The following is an 8000-nucleotide window of genomic DNA, read 5'->3' as shown; positions in this document are numbered from 1 at the left end:
AAAAAGATCTTCATGACCCCAGATAACTGCGATGGTATGATCACTCACCTAGAGCCAGACATATTCTGGAGTCCGAAGTCAAGTGGGCCTTAGGAATCATCACTGTGAACAAAGCTAGTGAGGTGATGGAATTCCAGCTGAGATATTTCAGAGCCTAAAAGACGATGCTGTGAAAGTGCTGCACTCAATATGCCAGCAAGTTTGGAAAACTCAGCAGTGGCCACAGGACTGGAAAAGGTCAGTTTTCATTCCAATCCCTAAGAAGGGTAATGCCAAAGAATGTTCAAACTACTGCACAATTGCACTCATCTCACGTGCTAGCAAAGTAATGCTCAAAATTCTCCAAGCCAGGCTTCAACCGTTCGTGATCCAAGAACTTTCAGATGTTCAAGCTGGATTTAGAAAAGGCAGTGGAACCTGAGATCAAACTGCCAACATCCGCTGGATCATAGAAAAAGCAAGAGGATTCCAGAAAAACATCTACTTCTGCTTTATTTATTACGCCAAAACCTTTGACTGTGTAGATCACAACAAACTGTGGAAAATTCTTCAAGAGATGGGAATACCAGACTACTTTACCTGCCTCCTGAGAAATTTGTATGCAGGTCAGGAAGCAACAGTTAGAACTGGACATGGAACAACAGAACGATTCCAAATTGGGAAAGGAGTATGTCAAGACTGTATATTGTCACCCTGCTTATTTAACCTATGTGCAGAGTACATCATGTGAAATGCTGGGCTGGACGAAGCAAAAGATGGTATCAAGATTGCAGGGAGAGATATCAATAACCTCAGATATGCAGATGACACCACCCTTATGGCAGAAAGCAAGGTGGAACTAAAGGGCTTCTTGATGTAAGTGAAAGAGGAGAGTGAAACAGCTCGCTTAAAACTCAACAATCAGGACAATCTTTCTAGACAAGGCTGTTGAGGAGGAGGGAGCGATTGAAGGGGGGGTTGACTTAGCGTGCACTGTGCCCCTCGGGATCGTTATTGCGCGAGAAATGGCTGCTTTTGGAAGGCTATTGCCCAGAAGAAAAGATGTTTGGTTTTCACAAGCCAAAGATGTACCAAAGTATAGAGGGCTGCTGTATTTGCAGAGCTAAATCCTCCAGTTCTCGATTCACTGACAGTAAGCGCTATGAAAAGGATTTCCAGAGCTGCTTTGGGTTACATGAGACTCGTTCAGGAGATATCTGTAATGCCTGTGTCCTGCTTGTGAAAAGATGGAAGAAATTGCCAGCAGGATCAAAAAAAAACTGGAATCATGTGGTAGATGCAAGGGCAGGACCCAGTCTAAAGACTACACTGAAACCAAAGAAAGTGAAAACTCTATCTGGAAACAGGATAAAAAGTAACCAGATCAGTAAATTGCCCAAGGAATTTAAACGCCACAATTCTGATGCTCACACAAGTGCCTCTCCAGCTCAGTCTCCCTGTTACAGTAACCAGTCAGATGATGGCTCAGATACAGAGATGGCTTCTGGCTCCAACAGAACGCCAGTGTTTTCCTTTTTAGATCTCACATACTGGAAAAGGTAAAAGCAACAGAAAATATCTCTCTAACCAGCAAACCTTCTTAATTGTAGGCAACTGTTTCCCACTTCCTTAGCAATTATATGGCATTTGGCAAACAGCTGGTAGCATGTGTGGTTGGAGGTGGATTAGGCAAGAATGGAGCTGAGAGTTTGGATTTTGTGTGTTTTTCCTATTAAAATTGATTTAAGATAAAAACCATGTTAAGGAATCTAAAAAAAAAAAAAAAAACTCAACAATCAAAAAACAAAGATCATAACATCCAGTCCCATCACTTCATGGCCAGTAGATGGGAAAACAATGGAAACAGTGAGAGACTTTGTTTTCTTAGGCTCTAAAATCACTGCAGGTGGTGACTGCAGCCATGAAATTAAAAGATGCTTGCTCCTTGGAAGAAAAGCTATGACCAACCTAGACAACATATTAAAAAGCAGAGACGTTACTTTGCCAACAAAGATCTATATAGTCAGAGCCATGGTTTTTCCAGTTGTCATGTATGGATATGAGAATTGGACCATAAAGAAAGCTGAGTGCTGAAGAACTGATGCTTTTGAACTGTGGTATTGGAGAAGACTCTTTCCTTGGGCTACAAGGAAATCAAACCAGTCAATCCTAGAGGAAATCAGTCCTAAGTATTCACTGAAAGGACTGATGCTGAAGCAGAAATTCCAATATTTTGGCCACCTAATGCAAAGAACTGACTCTTTGGAAAAGATGCTGATACTGGGAAAGATTGGAGGCAGGAGGAGAAGGGATTGACAGAGAATGAGATGGTTGGATGGCATCACCAACTCAATGGACATGAGTTTGAGCAAGTTCCAGGAGTTGGTGATAGACAGGGAAACCTGGAATGCTGCAGTCCATGGGGTTTCCGTCGGACACAACTGAGTGACTGAACTGAACTGAATACAAGCCCAAGGCATTAATTCTGGTACAGGAGGACATGTAGGACATTTTATTAGCCATAATAATCCTGACCAATGAGTTTAGCCCAACTTAACTGGCCTTCAGGGATGCGGTCACAGCACTGACCACTTCAGGTAAAACCGGGGGCGGGTTCCCCACCACCTCTCCTAACATCACAGGAGAAAGTGCCCACAGCAGTGCATAAATAACCAGTCAGCATTCCTGCACAGTGCACCCCTGAGACCCAGGGCACAGCTGCTTTGGGAAAGGGGCTCCACCACCACACAAGGGCCACATGATCTCCTGGTGGTGTTTGTTTAAACACTGGCAGGTCTCCTAGACCCACTCCAAGCAGTCAGGCCCTGAGTTGTCATGAGAAAGGAAGATTACCCCTGGGCTTCCAGATTTGACGCAGAGCACCGGGTGCACAGCAGGCCCTGGAGAGAATGCCCACAGCTGTGGGGGCCCTTCAATGGAACCCATGTCACCAGGCATGAGTGGAAGACGGACAAGGCCAATGAAGTGGCATCCTGGTCAGCTGGCACGTCGATGGGTCCCAGTTCAGCCTGAAAAATGGAGACTAGTCCTTATGTTTAGAATGACTGAGGACTTCCCTGATGGTCCAGTGGTTAAGAATCTGCCTTCCAATGCAGGGCATGTGGGTTCCATCCCTGGCTGGGGAACTATGATCCCACATGCCGCAGGGCAACTAAACCCGAGCACCAGAGGTAGAGAGCCCGCATGCTGCAGCAAAGATCAGTGCAGCCAAAAAAACAAGTAGAGTGAGTGCCTGAAGAACAGCCCTTGTAACCTGTTAGGTCTGCACGCGCAGCCCATGGGCAGTCTCCTTCCACCCTGCTGGATGGTGCGGCCATGGCTACAGTAGCCAGATACAAGGCGGGAGCAGGAAGACATCCAGTGGGGCCAACAGTATGCTTTTGTCTTTGGGTGTGCGGGCCCCTCTGCTGCCATAAACTTGTCTGCTACTGGCAGCGCTAGAACGACGAGGCTGAGCTCTCAGTTTGCAAGCAGGATACATGCCTCCCGGTTCTTAATGGTCACCCTGATCACCTTGCTCATCCTGGTTACTGCCCTGGAAGCTGAGAAGGGAGACAGTTCCATCTTGGGGACTGCGAGGTCCAGCGAGCAAACGGCCTCCCTCAGGTGTGTGGACCAGGAAGAGAGGGGGGTGAAGAGTCAACTTTGGAGAAGGCTATTTCCACACCCAGCCACACCGGACACCTGTGAGTGGGGGAGAGTGAAGCTCCATCCAATGCTGGACTGTCAGAGCCTTCTGAGGTAAAACCTCACCATTGCTGATGCCGATGGTCCAGAAAACCAAACAAATTCGGGTCAGTGTTCCACCGACCAGGGCAGCCAAGGGCGCATCCCACGTGACATGTCCCGCACTTTGTGAGGATGGATGAAGAAGGGGAGAGCACGCACAGCTCTGGGACGGCTTCCTTGAGGCTGACAGAGAGTCCTCACACCGAGGAGGCCTGTCTGGTCACCCCTGGAATGGGCCTGAGGATACCTGGGAGCCCTTAGGCTGGGCCGCCTGCCCTCCATGTGATGCGGAGATGGGGTCAGAGGTCAGCCGATGGAACTGGGTCCACCCACACTCTCTGAGAGCAGAAACCTTACAAGGTGCATCCTTATGACCCCACAATCCTGTGCTGAACAACAAGGTCCATAATAAATCATATTATGAAGAAGCAAGGGATTAAGACTGAAGCAGAAAAATAGAACTGCAAAAATTAGGTACATATTCAGTATATATATATATATATATATATATATATATATACAAGTATAGTGAACAGAGAAAAGGAAAAGGACTAGACAGAGTGTCACACAGAGAATCAAATTTGTAGTGTGTAAATATTTATACTTTAAAAAGATTCTATGAAGAACCAAAAGCCACATTTTAAATCCTGCTGAGAAAGTCATGCTAATCTCTGTAAATTGTTCAGTGGGATCCATCATGTTTTTCTTGTCTCCATAACCAAAAACAGCCTGACGGACTTCTGTCTTTTATGTTTGTGGGACTCAGTCAGGTAGGAGGAGGGTATGGGGGGGCCCATGGGGGGCCCCACCCCTCAAACAGTCCAGCTGGAAAAGGCCTCCCCGTGGCGGCCTGGGGTCAGGATCGGGGTGGGGGAGGAGAAAGCAGTGTGGGGTGCAGGAGGCCCAGAGTTGCCACTTCACCTTGTCTCATCACCCCCCTCCCTCCCTACCTGAATGTCAGTTATGTTAAAAACAAATTGGGATAGAATTTACCCCCATGGAAAAAATTCACCCATGTAAAATACACCATTCAATAGTGTGAGTATATTCACAGAAATATGCACTATCTCCATGGTCTGAGTTTAGGGTAATTGCACCACTCCAAATATCAAGACCCATGAGCAGTCATTTCTCCGACCACCCCTAACTCCAGCCCAAGAAAACTGCTAATCTCCTTTCTGTCTCTCACTCTGCCTATTCCCGAGAGTCCACACAAACGGGGTCACATGGTAGATGGTCTTTTTGCCCGGCTTCCTTCATGCACCTCAGTGTGTTCACGGCTCCTCAGGGCTTGTCAGCAGGTCATCCTGCTTTATGGCCAAATAACATCCATCATGCACCACACTTGGATGCACCCCTTGGTATATATCTGTTCACTAATTAATGGACACTTGGGTTGTTTCATGTTTTGACTGTGATGAATAATGCTACTAAGCACATCTATGTACAAGTTTATGTGTGGTTGTATGTCATTAATTTTCTTGAGCACATACAAGAGGAGGCATATAGTAACTGTATGTTTAACATCTTGATGAGCTGCCAAACTACTTTTCTTACCCACTGCACCAGTTTACATTCTCACCGGCATTCTAGGAGGGTTCCACTTTTTCCACCTCTTGGCCAACATTTATTATGGTTGATTTTTTTATTATACTTATCCTTGTGGGTTTGAAGTGGTATTTCTTTGTGGTTTCGATTCATGTCTCCCTAAATTCCAGAAAAACATCTACTTCTGCTTCATTGACTATGCTAAAGTCTTTGACTGTGTGGATGACAGCAAACTGTGGAAAATTCTTCAAGAGGTGGGAATACCAGATCACCTTACCTGCCTCCTGAGAAATCTGTGTGCAGGTCAGAAGCAACAGTTAGAACTGGACATAGAACAACAGACTGGTTCCAAACTGGGAAAGGAGTACGTCAAGACTGTATATTGTTACCCTGCTTATTTAACTTATATGCAGCGTACGTCATTCGAAATGCAAGACTGGATGAAGCACAAGCTGAGCTCAAGATTGCTGGGAGAAATATTAATAACCTCAGATAAGCAGATGACACCACCCTCATGGCAGAAAGCAAGGTGGAACTAAAGGGATTCTTGATGAAGGTGAAAGAGGAAAGTAAAAAAGCTGGCTTAAAACTTAACATTCAGAAAATGAAGATCATGGCATCCAGTCCCATCACTTCACGGCAAGTAGATGGAGAAACAATGGAAACAACAAGAGACTTTATTTTCTTGGGCTCTAAAATCACTGCAGATGGTGAGTGTAGCCTTGAAATTAAAAGACGCTTACTCCTTGGAAGTAAAGCTATGACCAACCTAGACAGCATATTAAAAAGCAGAGACATTACTTTGCCTGTAACAAAGGTCCATCTAGTGGTATGGAGACTTCTTAAAAAACTAGGAATAAAACCACCATATGACCCAGCAACCCCACTCCTAGGCATATATCCTGAGGAAGTCAGAACTGAAAAGACACATGCACCCCCATGTTCACTGCAGCTCTATTTACAACATCTAGAACATGGACGCAACCTAGATGCCCACTGACAGATGAACAGATAAAGAAGCTGTGGTACATATACGCAAAGGAATACTACTCAGCCATAAAAAGGAACACATTTGAATCTGTTCTAATGAGGTGGACGAAACTAAAGCCCATTATACAGAGTGAAATAAGTCAGAAAAAAAATTAAAAAAAGAAATAAGTCAGAAAGAGAAGGATAAATATCGTATACTGACACATATACATGGAATCTGAAGAGATGGCACTAATGAATTAATTTTCAGGGTGGCAATGGAGAAACAGACATAGAGAACAGACCTAAGGACAAGGTGGAAGGAGAGGAGGAAGAAGGGGAGATGTATGGAGAGAATAACATAGAAATTTACAATACCATGTGCTAAAACAGAAAGCCAATGGGAATTTTCTGTATGACTCAGGGAACGCAAACAGGGGCTCTGCGACAGGTTGAAGGGTGGGGTGGGGAGGGAAAAAGGAGGGAGGTCTGGGTGGGGGAGGGGACATGGGTGTACCTATGCTTGTTGATGCATGACAGAAAACCACAAAATTCTGTAAAGCAATTATCTTTCAATTAAAAAATTTTTATAAAGGTCCATCTAGTCGAAGCTATGGTTTTACCAGTAGTCATGTATGGATATGAGAGTTGGACTATAAAGAAAGCCGAGTGCCAAAGAATTGATGTTTTTGAACGGTGGTGTTGGAGAAGACTCTTGAGAGTTCCTTGGATTGCAAGGAGATCAAACCAGCTGATCCTAAGGGAAATCAGTCCTGAATATTCATTGGAAGGACTGATGTTGAAGCTGAAGCTTCAATACTTTGGCCACCTGATGCAAAGAGCTGACTCTTTGGAAGACCCTGATTCTGGGAAAGATTGAAGGCAGGAGGAGAAGGGGATGCCAGAGGATGAGATGGTTGGATGGCATCATTGACTTGATGGACATGAGTTTGAGCAAGTTCCAGGAGTTGGTGACGGACAGGGAAGCCTGGCTTGCTGCAGTCCATAGGGTTGTAAAGAGTCGGACACGACTGAACGACTGAACTGAACTGAGTAAAATGCTAATGATGCTGAGCATCTTTTCATGTGCTTATTGGCCATTTGTATACCGTCTCTAGAGAAATAGCTATTCATATCCTTTGCCCACCTTAAAAACTATGTAACTTGTCTCTTTGTTGACTTGGAAGAGCTATTTTTATATTCTGGGTACTGGTTTCTTATCAGATATATGATTTCTAAATATTTTCTCCCATTTTGTGGGTTGTCTTCTCACTTTCTTGATATATCATCTGTAGCACAAAAAGTTTAAACAGTGACATAGTCCAAATTACCTATTTTTTTCTTTGATCGCTTGTGCTTTGGGGGTCATATCTAAATGGACATTAGCTAATCCAAGGTCACAGAAATTTACTCTCATGTTTTCTTCTAAAAATGTAATAGCTTTAGTCCTGACACTTAAGTCTATGATGTATTGTGACTTAGCTTTGTGTGTGACATAAGAAAGGGGTTGGCTTTCACTCTTCTGCGTGTGGATAGCCCTTCTCCCAGCACCACGTGTGGAAAAGGCCCTTCTCACCTTCTAGAACCCTGTCAGTTTTAAGCAAAAATATTCTGTTTAGCTCTGACCCACAGCCAGAGCAGAGGGCAATCAGACCACTCACATTCCTGAATTTCCAGTACCGGGTAAGTGGTGAGACAAACCTCAGCCAAACGCATTTGTTAACTAAACAAACACAAGAAGCATACTTAATCTT

The 8000-nt window shown here is 44.6% G+C and overlaps 1 pseudogene; it reads left to right on the top strand.

Annotated features, from left to right (window-relative positions):
- The first annotated feature begins 1026 nt into the window (after positions 1-1026).
- LOC139038386 (SIN3-HDAC complex-associated factor pseudogene) lies at positions 1027-1575 on the top strand (annotated as a pseudogene).
- The last annotated feature ends 6425 nt before the right edge of the window (positions 1576-8000 follow it).

This window comes from Odocoileus virginianus, chromosome 15, assembly GCF_023699985.2.
Source record: "Odocoileus virginianus isolate 20LAN1187 ecotype Illinois chromosome 15, Ovbor_1.2, whole genome shotgun sequence".
NCBI lineage: Eukaryota > Metazoa > Chordata > Mammalia > Artiodactyla > Cervidae > Odocoileus > Odocoileus virginianus.
This window is presented reverse-complemented; position numbering and strand designations above follow the sequence as displayed.